Genomic DNA, 18217 nt, shown 5'->3' with positions numbered 1-18217 from the left:
GAGAAGGGGAAAGGACATTGTGCTTCTTAGTTATCAATTAGGGCATCCCCCAAAACCCATTCTTTAAAATCCTTTGCTTAAAATGAAAATAGCTAAAAAAAAACTCTAATCTGAGAAAAATAAGTTGGAATAAGAAAATAAGCTATTGAAGTTAGAAATGGAAGAGAGTTTGAAGCTTCAAGAACTGAAGATCCAGAGCCTGACAGAGTAAAAAGATTAGTGAAAAGCTTTATTTAATGATCTAGACATAACACATTCATCAGTTACACTCGAGCTTGCCCAATTTTTAAAGAAAAATGAATTACTAAAAGTAAAGATAGAGGAAGAATAAAAGGCCATTGTTAGGGCACATATACATAGCTAGATGCTACAAAAGATAGTGGATCAACGCACAGCACATGTAGAAGCCTTGTTTGATGAATGTTAGAGACAAGCTCAATAGAGTGAGCTATAGAAAAACATGTGCATAGAAAAACAGAGACACTTAATGCATTTGTTCAATTAGATATGCATTATTGCAAATAAAGCATCAAGAATGGAGAAAAAAATGAAAGGTTTGAAGGCTATGGTGCAACCAGTGATAGATCATGGGTGACGACTGCTTGATTTCCTAGATGAGGTACAAAATCATTATCAACGAGCTAGAAAATTTATAGTGAGGCATTAGAAATAAAGGATGATGTTTAGGACTTTAGAATATTATTTTAACTTTATTAGGATGTAATTTTGAAATTTTATTAAATAAAGTTTCAAATAGAGATTTCTTTTATCAATAATGGTGATGTGGCAAATATTAGTATATTTCATGCATATATTTGCATATCATACATAGAACACATAATTTCTAATAATCATATAATTATGGTACTTAAAGTTCAAAGATAGCTCCATCCAGCAAAAATTCAACTTATCGATACAACATAAGAATTAGAGCTAGACAAATGAAGCAAAAAAACTCTCATCAACTTGAAAAGATAAAAAAAACACAAAAAAAGCTAGAAAATGAGTTGAGTAAGATTCGAGATGCTCTCAATAAGTTAAACAAGGGAAAGGGGATAGAAGAAAACACAAGCCAATAGGGCCCTCAATCACAAAAAGTGACTGACCCCCTATATCCACTTGGTTTTGGTCCACCTCAAGCCTAGTCTACACAAGAGGTTCTTCCACAACAATTCACATATCCTACATATCTTGGAATACCATCAGCTTCTAATTCAGGGCATTACCACAGCTATGTGAATCCTATATTTACTGAAAAGACAATAAAATTGATTCAAGTTCTTGGTCTATTGAAAGAAAAAGAGAAGAAAAAGGCACAAGTGGAATCTCAAAAAACTCAAATATTAGTATGTTAGAACAAAGGTTACGAGCTATGAAAAGAATAAATTTTTATGGTTTTATTGATGCTGCTAGGCTTTATCTGGTCCTAGATGTGATTATCCCGCATAAGTTTAAAGTACCAAAATTTGAGAAATATGATGGTATGAAGTGTCCAAAGATTCATATTACTATGTATTATCAGGAAATGATAACCCATACTAATAATAAAAAGCTACTAAAGCATGTTTTTCAAGACAGCCTTACAGGCTCTGCTGCTAGGTAGTATGTCTAGTTGGACAAAACTCACTTTTGTTTCTGGAGTGATATGACCTATGACTTTATCAGTTGATATCGACATATTATGGATTTGGCCTATGACCGTTTGTCTTTACAGAATATGAAGAAAAAGGCAAACGAGTCATTCAAAGAATACGTCCAGAGATGGAGAGATGTAGCTTCTCAGGTGTAACCTCCTCTAACTGAAAAGAAAACTACAGTATTGTTTGTCAGCACCTTGAAATCTTCTTATTATGAAAAGATGATAGGGAATGCAACAAAAAATTTTATTGACATGATGATCTCTGGTGAAATTATTGAGAACGTCATAAAAAATGACAAGTTAGAGGGATGAGAAGTATGTACTAAAAGGGCCCTAAAAAAGAAGGAGACTAAAGTTCAGGCTATGAGCTTTGATAGACAACAGTTCAGGGGTATCAGCCTTACACACCATAGAGCTACTCTTAAAATTATTCTACTATGAATAATGCTCATCAATACCAGTCAAATCTATAGCTACTTTACCCTCAAACCTATCAATCCCCTTTTAAACCTCAGATTGCCACATATGGCCTTAACGCTCAACCTTTCCCTAGACCTTAAATCCATCTGGCTAGTCCTATGAGTGGTTTATGAAAGCAACGAACTAATCATGAAAAACCTATATTTGATCCAATTTTTATTACTTATACAGAGTTATACCATGAGCTCTACAATAATCATCTAATTGCTCCTAATCGAGTAGAGCCACCTAAACCATCATACCCTAAGTGGTTTGATCTTACGGCCCATTATGACTATCATTATGTGATTGCTACTATTACATCAAGAACTATACTACCCTGAAGCATAAAGTGCAACGATTGATTAATAATGGAATGGTCAATTTTGATACAGGAGGGAGAGTTACACCAAATATTCGTGGCAATCCTTTGCCTAATCACCATGTGAATGCTCTTAGTGAAGAACGAAAGCATTATCTAAAAAAAAAAAATGGCAGAGATTAAAACCCCTCTCAGTCAGCTATTTGATGTTTTATGAAAAGCTGACATGATACAACCAACCAGTCCATATACTTATCACGGAACATATATAGCAGGTGAAAGCTGTAAATATCATAGTGAGACATCTGATCACTCTATTAAAACCTGTGAGCAATTTCACCAAGAGATACAAAAGCTCATAGATTCATACCAGATTAAATTTTATGAGAAAATATATGATTCAAAGAATGCTAAAGTGTCTATGACCGACAGGCCATCAAAACTATTTTCAAGACTATTAAAAATTTATTGTGAGGATAAGCCAAGGTCGACCGTAGACAAGTTTACCCCCAAGCCAGTAACCTTTAAAGTCACTGCTCAATTTCTTTACAAGAGCAATAGGGCTGTGGCATGGAAATATGGTTGTGACATAATAGTCCGGGGGCAAGAATAGAATGTCTTTAAGCTTGATGCTACTAATATAACTGGTGTGAGGGGCATCACTCGAAGTGAAAGGTACTACACTTCAGAAATGCTGAAAAAGGCTAGAAAGGAAAAAGCCAAGGCATATGGAAAAAGAAATAACCCAAAAGTGGTGCTTGAAGAGGATTTCTTAAAGTCGGTGTCAGAGAGAGAGGCTTGTGAATTTTTAAAGCTGATACAACATAGTGAATACTCAATGGTAGAATAGTTAAATAAGATATTGATATGAATCTAATTATTATCACTGTTATTGAATTTAGAACCACATCGAAATGCCTTGTTGAAAATATTAAACTAGACATATGTGGCAAATAATATGTATGTTGAATATGTGAATCACTTAGCTAGAAACTTGGTCATGCCAAATTACATATCATTCAGTGATGATGAAATTTCTCTAAAAAAAAAAGAAATCACTAAAGCTCTACATATCACTGTCAAATATAAGAGCTATATCATAGCCAAGGTCCTCATTGACAATAGTTCTACTATTAATATCATGCCTATGTCAACTTTGGTAAGGTTACCTATTGATTACTTACATATGAAGGATAGCCAAATGGTTGTCTAAGCATTCGATGGGACCAGGTGAAAAGTTTTAAGAGACATAGAGATGCCCTTATAAATTGGGCCATGCATTTTTCATGTAAAATTTTAAGTGATGGACATCTCTTCATCTTATAACTGCTTGCTAAGAAGGCCATGGATTCACATGATAGATATTGTTCCTTCTACGCTGCACCAAAAGATTAAGTTCAATATGAAGGGCTAGTTAGTGGTAATGTTCAGAGAAAAAGACATATTGATAACTCAGCCTTTGAATACTCCATATGTGAAAGCTATTGAGAAAGTAATAGAATGCTCTTATCGATCTTTTAAGTTAGTCAACTCTGTAGGTGGGGGACCTAAAGCCCAATAATGTTCAAAGATAGTTATGTGTTAGGTTATCAATAAAGGTTGGTATCTTGAAATAGGACTGAGTAAAAATTTACAAGGGACAAGTGAGCCTCCAATGATGATGGATAATAGTAAAAAGCTGGGTCTCAGTTATGAAGCAGAAGGCTAGGGAATTAGGGGAAAACAACCCAACAAGACATCGATGATCATCCCGCACTTATATGAGACCTTTAGGCCTAGAAGGTTCATGTACCCAACTACAAAAAAAGACTTAGAACAAAGCATGGAGGAGGCATTTGTTGAGTTATCCATCCATGTGATTGAAAACGAAAGTGAGAATGAAAAGGAAACATGGGTTCGTCCTTGTCCACCAAATTATGAGCTGAACAGTTGAAGCATTGAATTACCTACTATCTTTGATATCGATTCAATGTAATTGAACATCCTAATAGCTTATGCCTAAGGCCTTAGGGTGATCTTTCTTGTTTAGGTTATTTACCTATTATTATTTTAATAAAATTAGGAATGATGCATTTTCATTCATTTTTTTCTAGTACTTTCATTTTTTGTTTTTACATTTCACCAACATATCCCATTTCATTTAATTTCAGGTCCTTAAATGAACAAAAAAATAATCATGATAACGATCAAGAGGTTAATTTTGAAAAATCAATTAACACTGATGCACTTGATAATGAAGACGATTCTAAAAATATGCTATTCCTCTAGACCTAATGAGATTAATTGAGCAAGAAAATAAATCAATTGAGCCTCATCAAGAGACAACTGAATTGGTGAATTTAAAAGATGAAAAGAATAAGAAAGAAGTTAAAATTGGCACTTCACTGTCATTTGCAAATAAGCAACAATTGAAAAATCTATTTTAAGAATTCGTAGATGTGTTTGCCTAATCTTATCAGGATATGCCCAGGCTTAGTACAAAAATAGTAAAGCATAAACTGCCTTTGAAGCCTGAATGTAAGCCAATTCTGCTAAAATTAAGGTGAATGAAACCTAAAATATTACTTAAAATCAAAGGAGAGATGAAAAAGTAGTTTGATGTAGGTTTCTTACAAGTGACCATGTATCCAGAATGGGTAACCAACATTGTATCAATTCTTAAAAAGGATGGAAAGGTACGAATGTGTATAGATTATTATGATTTGAATAAAGTTAGCCCAAAAGATAACTTTTTTTTACCTCATATTGACACACTAGTAGACAATATGGCTAAGCATTTGGTGTTCTCTTTTATGGATAGGTTTTTAGGATATAACCAAATAAAGATGGTTGAAGATGACATGGAAAAAAACACTTTCATGATCATGTGAGGAACATTTTTTTATAAAGTCATGCCCTTTGGTCTAAAAAATATTGGAGTAACATATCGAAGAGTCATGGTAATACTATTTTATGACATGATGCATAAAAAAATTGAGATGTATATAGATGATATGATTGTGAAATCTAAGAAAGACAAAGATCATGTCACTAACCTTAAAAAACTATTTGAGAGGTTAAAAAAATTTTAACTCAAGTTGAACCCAGCTAAGTGCACCTTTGGGGCAAGGTCAGAGAAATTGCTAGGCTTTGTGATCAGTGAAAGAGGGATTGAGGTCGATCCAGATAAAATATGAGCCATTCAAAATTTGTCACCTCTAAGTACACCAAAAGAAGTTCGAGGTTTTTTAAGAAGATTAAACTATATTTCTTGATTCATCTCTCAGCTTACCTACAAGTGTGATCCCATATTTAAGCTTCTTCATAAGAACAACTCTAGAGAATGGAATGAGGAATGCCAAATAGCTTTTGATAAAATTAAACAATACTTATCAAATCTTTCAGTGTTGGTGCCATATGTTTCAAGGAGACCTTTAATTTTATATTTGACGGTATGTGAAAATTTAATGGGTGTGTGCTAGGGTAGCAAGATTAGTCTAACAGAAAAAAGAGAGCTATTTACTATCTGAGTAAAAAATTCATAAAAAATGAATCCAAGTATTTTTCATTGGAGAAAATGTGTTGTGTATTAGCTTGGGCCCCTAAAAGACTCAGACAATACATGCTCTATCATACCACCTAACTTATAGTAAAACTGGATCCAATTAAATACATATTTGAAAAGCTTTCTCTGTCTGAAAGAATTGTTAGATGGCAAGTAATACTCTCAGAGTATGATATAATATATGTGAACCAGAAAATAATAAAAAAAAATGTCATGGCTGAGTTTCTTGTAAATCGTAGTGCTAAAGATTATGAGTCGATAAGATTGGAATTTTCTGATAAAGATTTGATGATTGTTGGAAAATGTATTTTGATGGAGCTACTAATGCCTTAGGATATGGGATCGGGGTAATCTTGATTTCTCTAAAAGAACAATATTACCCTGTAACAACGAGGTTGAATTTTAATTACACAAATAACATCGTTGAATATGAGGTATGTGTCATGGGTTTGCAAGCTACTATAGATAGAAATGTTAGAGCCTTAAAAGTGTTTGGAGACTCAGCTCTAGTTATATATTAATTAGAAAGAGAATAGGAGACGAGAGATTTGAAACTCATTCTATATCACAAGTGTATCCTAGAGTTGATCAATTAGTTTGAAGACATTCAATTTGATCATTTACCTCGAGAAGAGAATTTAATTGTTGATGCTTTAGCTACTTTAGCAGCAATGGTCCAAATTAATGATAGCACCAACATTCAGCCTATCAGGCTAGGCATTAAGGACATGCCAGTTCATTGCTCTAATTTAGAAAAAAAAGAGGATGATGGAAAGCCCTGATATTATGATATTTTACAGTATATTAAAAATTGATAATACCCAGTCTAGGTAATTGAGAATGATAAAAGGGTTATTCAGAGACTAGCTTTGAGTTTTTTCTTGGATGAAGATGTTCTCTACAAAAGAAACTATGACCAAGTATTGTTAAGGTGTGTAAATAAGGTCGAGGTTAAAAAAATTATTAAGAAGGTGCATGGTGGAATATGTGGGGCACATGCCAATGAACATATGATAGCAAGACAGATCATGAGAGTATGGTACTATTAGTTGACAATGAAGAGTGACTGTATTGACTATGCTAAAAAATGTCACAAGTGCCAAATCTATGCTGATAAGATTCATACTCTGCCATTTGCTTTACATGTTTTGGCACCACCCTGACCATTTTTTATGTGTGGCATAGATGTCATTGGCCCTATTACCCCAAAAATTTTTAATGTGCATAGGTTCATTTTCGTGATGATAGATTACTTCACGAAATGGGTGAAAGCAGCATCTTTTGAAAGTGTGACACAATTTGTGGTATACAAGTTTATAAAAAGAGAAATCATTTACAGATATAAATTTTCAGAGAGAATCATTTTAGATAATGCCAAGAATTTGAATAGTAAGATGATGTAAGAAATATGTGCCCAGTATAAGATCAAGCACCACAATTCAACATCATATCGTGTAAAAATGAATGGGGTAGTTAAGGCGACAAACAAGAATATACAAAGAATTCTTGAAAAGATGATCGAGACTTATAAAGATTGACATAAGAAGTTACCATTTACGTTACATGCTTATCAGACATTGGTGCGTACCTCTACTAGGATAACCTTATTTTCTTTGGTTTATGGGATGGAAGCTGTACTGCTAGTAAAAGTGAAAATCTTATCCTTGAAAGTTTTGAAAGAAGTTAAACTGGAAGAGGCTGAATGGATCCAAGAGCGCTATGAACAACTAAACTTCATCGAAGAAAAGAGGTTGATAGCATTGTGTCATGGTCAGTTATATCAAAGAAAAATGATGATGGCTCATGATAAAAATGTGCGACCTCATTGTTTTCAGAAAAGAGAGTTGGCCTTGAAAAGAATTCTCTCAAGTCATCACAATAATAGAGAAAAGTGGACTCCGAATTGGGAAGGGCTATATGTCGTGAAACGAGCTTTCTCTAGTAGGACGTTAATATTAGTTGAAATGGATGAAAATGATCTACCTCATCCTATAAATTCTGATGATGTGAAGAAGTACTATGCTTAAAAAATAAAAAAATAAAAAAAAGATGTGGACTCAAGGTGAAAACCCTAAAGGGCGGTTTGAGTCAAAATATCTAAGTTGAAAATCTAAAAAGGTAGTTTAGATAAGAAGACTATAGCATCGAATATGAAAATTCATTGGTAAGAAGGCCAGCATGTTTTAGGAAACTCTAAGTTGTTGATTGCATTGGGTGGTTGAATTTTTCAAAAAAAACTTTAAGATATTTTATCATGATTATTTGATTATTTATTTTTTTAGGCTTTATCCCCATACCCATTTTTGTAATTCTTTCTTTTCCAACTGGCCAAGTTTACTTATAAAAGACATTTCATTTTATTCTTTGTGTGTTTCTTTTGTTGATTATTTCCTAGCCATTCTTATTCCTTTCTCTTCAATACCTTACAAAGGAGGAAATGTGTGAATGCATTCATGCTTTTCGAGATTAAAATAATGATTGATAAATGAATAATAGCATGAAAAATTTTTACATTACATTGGAAAGGTTGAGAGTGATAAGGGCAATTTGAAATGTTTAGTTCCTGATAAGGACATTGAATTTGGAAAGAGATTTCTTGAAAAAGAGAAGATAAGAATTAAATAAGGAAAATGATTGTGAGTTACATTAATTTAGCCCTAGTACTTGAAGATTGAGGGGTTTGGGGCCCAAAAAAAGAGGTTGAGAAACTTGAGTACCATAATTGAATGAAAATTAATTAATCAACATTTACATAGCATGCATTGCATTTCTAAATGTCTAGTGCATAGATACACTGCATTTGAAAAGGTATGGCGTAAGGATTTTTCAAGATCCCATGTGAAGAAGACAAATGTGAAAACTTTTTGAAAAAAGAGTTTCTAATCCTCAAAAAGCTTGTGAGGTAAGATTTTAATCCTTGAAAGAGAATATTTTCAATATTAGGAATGATTTGTAAGACCTTCGGGCATAATCTCCTCAAATTCCTTCAAACACGATCTATAACTCGTTTGGGCATGATTGTCAATGAGTAATTTATTTTTCTTAAAGTTTAGTTGCCTCTGTTTAGAAAAGCCATTCATTTTTTCCAAAGTTCTGTTACCTCTATTCAGAGGAGCCATTTATTTTTCCAAAGTTATGTTGCCTTTATTTAGAGAAGCAATTTATTTTTCCAAAGTCATGTCACCTCTATTCAGAGGAGCCATTTATTTTTTTAAAGTTCTGTTGTCTCTATTCAGAAGAGCCATTTATTTTTTCAAAGTTTCTTTGCCTCTATTCAGAAGAGCAATTTATTTTTCAAAGTCATGTTGCCTCTATTCAAAGGAGCCATTTATTTTTTCAAAGTTTTGCTGCCTCTATTCAGAGGAGCAATTTATTTTTTCAAAGTCCTATTGCCTCTATTCGAAAAAGCCATTTATTTTTCTAAAGTTCTGTTGCCTCTATTCAGAGGAGTAATTTATTTTTCAAAGTCGTTGAGCCTCTATTTAGAGAAATTTTTTTTACTTTTCCAAAAATAATAATAATAATAATAAAGCATGAATTTGTTGAGATGGTCACGTGTAGGGTGTCTACATCTTTGCGCAATTCTTGTTACATAAGAAAATGCAAAGATGGGCAACTGCATATACCCAATTTGATCCAGACCTGAATCAATTGGGCCTGATCCAAATGGGACAAATTAGCCCATTTTATTTGTATTTTTGTATTTTTATTTTGTATTTTTTTCTTTTCGGTTAATTGTTTTAAATTTTATTTTTATTATTACATTTTTTATTTTTTATTCTAAAAGATAAAAAAAAAGGAATTTGTCGTGAATGGTGGCTGGTAAGATTTGAATGCAATTCAATTTGGTTTCTGTTAATCCTATTCAAAGAGAGAATTAGGGTCAATCAGAAACTCTTTTGATTGAACACTATAAATAACCCATGAATCATACACAGAAACACATAGGGGAAATACACGAAATAAAGAGGAAACAGAAGCAAAAAGTGTTTAGAAAGGCATAGGTAAAATTTAAAAATTTTAAGATTTTTTTTGGAATTTTTGGGTAATTTTTTTTTGAAAAGTTTTTGAAATTTCCAGATTTCGACGAACATTTTCGATGAAACTTAAATTTTTGGGCGTGTTCTTATAGATTTCGGTGTGCTTTTCTAGAATTCGATAAAAATTCAATCGGATTCTAAGTTTTATTAGAGAGAGAATGAGAGAAAAGAGGGGAAGCAAGAGAGAAGAAAGGGAGGCATCTGAAGGGAAAATAGGATTTTTGCCTTTTATACTTGAGCAAGACAACGTCGTTTTGGCATTAAAAATCCTAGAAAATCTACGTGTTTTGCCATCGGGCTATCTGACCCGAGTGTCAACCAGTTTTTGACCCGCATAAAACTCGCGTGCTAGCTGATCCCTAGAGCCGAGCCGAACCGCGTCTTCCCAGCCAAGCCCACGAGCCGCTTTTTGTTTCTGCAGTCGAGCCGTTCCAAATTCCCAGCCGTGCCACTTTCAATTTTTTTTGGTATTTTATTTATTTATTGTATTTAAGTATTTTATTTAAGTATTTATTTTTTTTCTTTAGTATTTTTTTTCTTCTTCCTTTTCTATTAAATTAAATAAAAATAATAAAAATAAATATTTGAGAATAAATATTAATTATCCAATGATGAAATTTATAGAAATTTCAAATGGCAAATTTTTATAAAATTCTTAGGTGAGAAATTTGTCTAAATTTGGCCCAAATGGTGAAATAATTTAGATAAAGTTTCAATAACAATAATTAATATTTATTTTCAAACAAAAAAAATTAAAAACATAAAAAAACATAAAAATATAAAAAGTTTTGGAACTAAATACGAATTACCTAAGGATGAGATTTTTAGAAATTTCAGATGGTAAATTCTTAAGAAATCTCTAGGTGAGAAATTTTCTCTAAATTTGGCCCTAATAGTGGAATAATATAAATGAAATTTTAATATAAGTAATGTATTCTTTTCCAAATAAAAATTTTGGTTGAAAATATTTGATAATTATCTAAGGATGAGAATTGTAGAAATTTCAAATGGTAAATTTTTTAAGAAATCTCTAGGTGAGAAATTTCTTTAAATCTGTCCCAAATGGTGGAATAATTTAAATGAAATTTCAATAAAAATAATTGTCATATTATTTTCTTTCCAAGAAAAAAAGAGAAATAATAAAAAAGAAGAATTTCTAAATAGTAGTGAAAAATTTAGAAATTTTGAAAAAAAAATATTTTTAATTTGACCCAAATGGTGAAATAATTAGATATATTTTTAATAAAAAAATAAAACTAAATTTTTTTTTTCGATGACAGAGTTTCTTTAAGGAAACAAATGGGATATTTGAATACTCTTGAGGTGAGAAAATATTTGTTAAGAGTTCTACCAGATTGATAGAGAATTTTATAAATTATTTTCAATATTTCAACATAAAATTTTGAAATCATTAGACTCAAGACCATATGATGAATTCAAAATAATATGGTATCATCTTTTGAATGGGCATATGGAGGTGCTATAACCTTTCTCACATGTAACCGACTCTCACATGGTTAGTAGACCCGAACCTATTCTTTTAAAGACCTTTAATCAAGCTTATGAGTTCCTTAAAAGGATAGATTTCTTAGGTGGCCAATCACACTTAGATAAAAAAGATTGGTGGTGACTCCGTTTGTTAAGTCTAGCTATAGATTTACGGATCTATATGTTATGACAAATAGTTCATTTTTTTCTACAATTAATTTGAGCTTCATTATGGAAAAAATGAAAAGAAATGGAATAAAAAAAACAGTAAAATTTTTTTTAAATAGCATTTTAAGTTTTTAACTATATTTAACTAGAGCTTTTAGATACACTAATAATACATGTTATGTTGTTAGAAATAAATCGGATCAATTGATTGGATTGATTTGATTGAGAATTGGTGGCCTATATGATTTTAAAAATCGTAAAAACCATTTCACGCAACAATCGACTGAAGTAGATTTGATCCATTTTTTATTATTTTTATCATTTAAATCATTATTTATCCTTTAAAAATATTTTGTAAGTGATAGGATTCGAATGATTATTTTCTTTTTTTATTACCAATTAGAATGTAAGTAGGGAAGTTAATTTTATTTATATTCAATAAAAAACATAACTTTTTACCCTAATGAGAATATGATGGGTATTATATTGTAAGTATGGGTGTGTATCGTAATGGTTTTAGGATCGTAAAAAATAAAGAATTCTAAAATCGAAAAAAATAAAAAGACGTCATCATCAATCTTTTTTAAGTTGTGATTGACCACCTAAAAGTTTATCTTTTTAATAAAACTATAAAAACGGATTTAAAATTTATTGAAAAGATAAATTTTAGTCTATGAAAATCAGGTTAGGTCCGAGAGTTGGTTACGTGTAGGGAAGGATTAGCACCCTCACAACGCTCATGAATTGGTACCATTTAATCATGTGTTATTTTTAGTGTTGGATGAAACAGTTTCGGTTTGAAATTTAATAATAATCCATTTTTATTATTTTTAAAAAATAAAAATTAATTTTATCAAAAATTTTTTATTTAGGAGTATCAAGGAAATCTTTATGTTAAAGAATTATCTTAAGATTTTCCAACATCTAGGTAGAACTTTAAAAATAACACTTTTAATTGATATTTACCATGGCATCCCTTGAAAATGAAAATAACATTCTTTAGGAAGGATAATTATTGATTACTCTCCAACATCTAGGTAGAGTATCAACAACTGTTCCCCTCGGGATGTTATTTTTTTTTTGTTTTATAACATCACAATTTTAAAAGTAAATTATAAAAAACATTTTGTGTAAAAAGTAAATGATGGTATTATAAGATAGCATGTAAAAATTAAAGACAAAGAAATGCAAACAAGTGTAAACAATAACAAATAAATGCATGTAAATCAATAGGTGTTGTGTATAATGATGAAATACAAATTTGAAATTGGATTTTTACATATAATGAGACCACCTTGACTCCTCACCATCTAGACAAAATTTAAGTGTGATGATTCATATTTAAGATCCCATTTTATTATTATACCCTTTTTATTTATCGATTTTAATCCCATTGTTAAAGCAAATTAAAGACTGGCATGAAAACTTAATGAAATAAAATTCCTTAAATATCCCATCGTCTAGGTGACATTTAAGAACAAATTATTTCAAGTAAAATTTTCATACATGTGGATTTTAGGATGGTCTCAGGTTGAGCTTAGGTTGAGGTATTAAAGGTTAGGGTTTCAAGATTTTGAAGATTCAAAATTTAGAGTTTTGGTTCGAGTTTTAAGGGTTTTAGGGTTTGGTCTTAAGGTTTAGAGGGTTTTAGGGCTTGAATTTTAGGGTTTATGAGGTTTAGGGTTTTGATTTTTGGGTTTTGAAGTTAGAATCTTGATTTTAGAGTTTGAAGGATTTAGGGTTTTGATTTTAATGTTTGAAAGGTTTGGGCCTTTGATTTTGGGATTTCAATTTTAGGCTTTTGAAATTTAGAATTTAGATTTTAAGGTTTAAAGAAAATGTGAATATCTTTAAAAGTCCCCAATATCTAGGAGGATTTTCGAAGCAAGTTCGATTTTTATAATTTTTAAAAATTAATTAAAAATTTTCATATATTTTTTTTATGAAAATTTATTATTATTATTATTATTGTTGTTGTTGCTGTTGTTGTTAATTTATTTATTGATTTTTTTATAATAATTCCCCAACATTTATGTGAAATTATTATTATTTGAAATACAATTATATTCCCTCCAACCTCTAGGCAGGAAAAATATTTTTTTATTACCCTATTTTATATGCATTTTACATATTTTTTATTATTATTATTTATTTTTTATTTGACACTTAGGTTATTAAGAAAATATTAAAAGGAATTAAAAGTTTTAAAGTCATTTTTATTATTGTTATTATTATCATTATTAGTGTTATTATTATTAATCAATATTATGAAACAACAAATATTTATTCTAATAAGTTCTAAAAGTTTTAAAACATGCATAAATAATAATAATAATAAAATTAAAAATGATATAAATAATATATAAAAAATTAAAAAAAAATTTTACTTGAATCGAATTGGTCAATGGTCTGGTCAACGTCAGTTTGACTGGACCAGAAAAAAGGGATAGCTTGACAAGCGGTTCGGTTGAACCAGCTGAAGAGTGGTTCGATGAGCAGTTCAATTGAATCGGTTCAGGACTGGTCGTTGAGTTGGGTCACGTAAATCCCAGGTCGGGTCTGGGTCCAGGCGCGGATTCTCCTTAGCCTTAAATGGCGTCGTTTTGGGCTTTACTCTTTATATGAAACCAAAATTTTTTTTTCACTTCATTTTCACTTTTTAGCCCAAAAAAATCCTTTCTCTCTTTAAAAAAAAATCTAAAGTCTATCAACCTCCCAAACTTTGGTTGTTGAGCTATTGTATCAGTCGCCATCCACCGTCGCTGTCGGTTATCACTACTGGTGGTCGTTGGTGGCTGGAAAACACTAAAATGCTTCAAAAAATTCTCTTTAATGCCCTCTTCCTAGATCTGACCTTCTTTTCATCAGAAACAACCCCGATCGACGTAGATCGAGGCTTAAAGTTTCGGTCTTCTTTCTTTTTTTTTTTTTATAAATTAAAACTAATGTATTTTTTTCTTTTACAGGTATCTCTTTGATATTGGATTCCTCGTCGATTTAGTGAGGATTATTTTTTTTTTATTGCCTTGTTCTATTTTTTCTTGTATTATGGCTTTGGTGTTTGTGTGGGTAGAGATTTATGTGCCACGTGCATTGAGAGGTTCTCAGTGTATGAAGGGTGTACGCTGGTTGGGAACAGGCAAGGGTTAGAAGAAGATGTTAGGGTAGAGAGGTGTGATAGGGTTCGACTGTGAAGGTGCATTGGTGCTAGAGGTATGCTAAGTGTTTTGATGCAAGCTAAAGCTTTGGAAGCGAGAAAGATTGGTGCTCGAGAGTACCCTTTATGCGTAGAAAAAGGTGTGGGGTTTTTAGGAGCTTCAAAAGGGGGAGCAAATGATGGCTGGTATGGCAGGATAAGGGTTCTGACAATGCAGGGTATGGTCAGATAGGGTATAGGAGTGGCTAATGAGGTGGGTGGCCAATGGTGCCGTGCAAGGCACCATTACCACCCCAATCTTTTTTTTTAATATTATATTATCTTTTTTTGTATTTTTTTTGTTTTTTTATTTGTTTATTTTTTATCTTTTATTTGTTTTTATTAATTATTATATATAATTATTAATTAATTTCTATATTAATAAACAAAACTTGAAAACAAAATTTAATCTAGTAGACTCGGATAAAATTTATGTTTACAGCTGCCCCTCTTTGCATATTATTGAGAATTAAGAATAGGACAATGATAAAGACATCAATTTTATCTGAAATAATGATTCAAATTAAAAAAAAATTTTTTGTTTTGTTTTGTTTTTTTTTTTAAGATTAAATCATGAATCAAGTGATAAACAAAACAACCAGGATAACACCGCGAGTCAAAAAATAAAGAACAACTGGGTAACACCACAAGTCAAGAAATAAAAAAGATGATCGAGATAAAACTGTAAGTCGAATAATAAAAAAAATGACTAGGATAACACTGCTAGTCGAGAAATAAAAAAATGATTGTGATAACACCACGAGTTGAAAAGTAAAGAATCGACTGGGATAATACCTCAAGTCAAAATTATGCTCAAAGGTTTTGAAAATTATACCTAGAGGTTTTAGAGAATTGTGCCTGAAAGTCTTAGAGATTGATGCCTAAAGGTCTTAAAGAATCGATTGGGATAACACCACAAGTCAAAAAATAAGAAAACAACTGAGACAACACCACGAGTTAAAAAGTAAAGATCGACAGGGACAATATCGCAAGTCAAAATTATGCCTAGAGGTCATAGAAATTATGCTCGAAGGTCTTAGAGATTGTGCCTGAAGGTCTTAAAAAATTGATCGAGACAATACCGTAAGTCAAAAAATAAAAAAATGACTAGAAAAACGCAACGAATTGAAAAGTAAAGAATCGATCGAGACAACATCGTAAGTCAAAATTATGCCTGAAACTCTTAGAAATTATGCTTGGAGTCATAGAGATTGTGCCCAAAGGTTTTAAAGATTATGCTTAGAGGTTTTGAAAATTATGTCCAAAGATCTTAAAGAATCGATCGAGACAACACAAGTCGAACAATAAGAAAACGACTGGGACAACACCATGAGTCAAAATTATGCTCAAAGGTCTTAGAAATTATGCTCGAAGGTCTTAAAGAATCGATTGAGATAACATTATAAGTTAAAAAATAAAAAAACGATCGAGACAACACCTCAAGTCAAAAAGTAAAGAATTGGTCGAGACAACACCACAAGCCGAAATTATGCCCAGAGGTCTTAGAAATTATGCCTAGAGATCTTAGAGATTGTGCTCGAAGGTCTTGAAAATTATGTTCAAAGATTTTAAAGAATCGATCGGGACAACACCACAAGTTAAAAAATAAAAAAATGAACGAAACAACACGCAAGTCGTAAAGTAAAAAATCAATCAAGATAATACTGCGAGTCGAAATTATGCCCAAAGGTATTAGAAATTGTGCCCAGAAGTCTTGAAAATTATGTTCAGAGATCTAAAAAAATCGATCGAAATAACATCGTAAGTTAAAAAATAAGAAAACGACCAGGACAATATCGCGAGTCGAAATTATGCCTGAAAGTCTTAGAAATTATGTTTAGAGGTCTTAATAGATCATACCTAGAGGTTTTATAAATTTCAAGATCATTGAATGCTCCTTTAATTAGAGGCCATGAAACTTTAAAATTTTAAAATCGAAAATGGCTTTCCCCCAATCAAAGTTGATAAATGTAATCATGATACAAATATCTATTCTCATCAAATGATGCTAATGGAAATGTTGATGTGAATGTAAATGTCAATGCCAATGCAAGAATGCGAATGCTTGATGCAAATACATTTGACAATGACAATGTTCTTTTCATATAAATGCCCCTATAAATATATTTTCTTAGGATGTAGATGTCATGATGCACATGCAAATTTTTCTTATGGTACGTAAACAAATATCTTGTACAAGTACAAATACAAGTGATGCAAATGCAAATATCTTTTTTGTGATATATATGCAAGCGATGCAAATGCAAATATCCCTTTAATGAAGCACAAGCAAGTGATGCAGCTACGAATGTCTTTTTTTTTTTATTTTTTCGTTTGTAGGTCAAATGTCTTTCTAATGATACAAGCGATGCAAATGCAAAAATTCTTTTTTTACCCCTATTTTTTTTAAATCTTTGTTTACATTTTTAATGTTTAATTTTCACCAAAAAAAATGATCTCGGTATTATGTACAAAATGGTTAAATAATCTTAAAAATTTTTAAAAGTGATCAAAAAATTACCTTACATAAAGTATCTTTGCAATCAAATGAGAAAATTTAAAAATTCAAAACTTCTAAATCTATTAAAAATTGATGATTACTATTTGAAATACTTGTGGATAGGGATAATTGACAATTCAATTCTTTTCATTGATGGGCATATCTCATGGAAAGCTCGACGAGGGTTCAAAGGTTTTTCTTAGGCTCATGAAAGAGATAATTTTCTGAAGCGCTTTTCTTTTATTGAAAATGTGATACTTTAATGTGTGTCAAAACTAGTCATTACTTTTCGAACAAGGTTTGATAAGAGAAAAAGGTTGGTTTTCTTTTTTGTTTTTTTGATGAAATGTAAAGTTTTCAATGGGTACTAACCTTTCAAAAGTTTTGCATCAAGTTTTTTTTTTATTCTGGATAGAACTTTGAAACTCTAAAATTATTTTTGGGGCCTCGAGAATGACTTTAGCTCTAAACTGCCCTTTTGGGATTTTCACCTTAGAGCTATATTTTTCTATCAATGAAGAACTTGGTGAAATGTTGCCAAAAACAAACAAATATATACAAAATTTCAAGGACATTGCTCTTCAATTCAAGTGTCCACATTTGATCAAAATAAACTTTTCAAGGTATGTAATGTAGGACGAGGTTTGAGGTTCTGAAAGAATGATAAATAAGCTCAAAATATGTTATTCAGGGTAATTAGGTCAAGGATCCTGAAGAGCATTCTTTGGCTTTCTTTCTTTGCTTTTTTTTTTTTGAAACATCTGACTTTAATTTCAACAACTTTATTCACCTTTTTTTTTTTGAATTCTCAATTTTAAGATACATATATATTTTTTAATTTATATTTATTTTTATTGTTTT

This window comes from Durio zibethinus, chromosome 10, assembly GCF_047325235.1.
Source record: "Durio zibethinus cultivar Kanyao isolate XHJ-2024 chromosome 10, ASM4732523v1, whole genome shotgun sequence".
Lineage (NCBI taxonomy): Eukaryota > Viridiplantae > Streptophyta > Magnoliopsida > Malvales > Malvaceae > Durio > Durio zibethinus.
Note: the sequence above shows the minus strand (reverse complement) of the source record.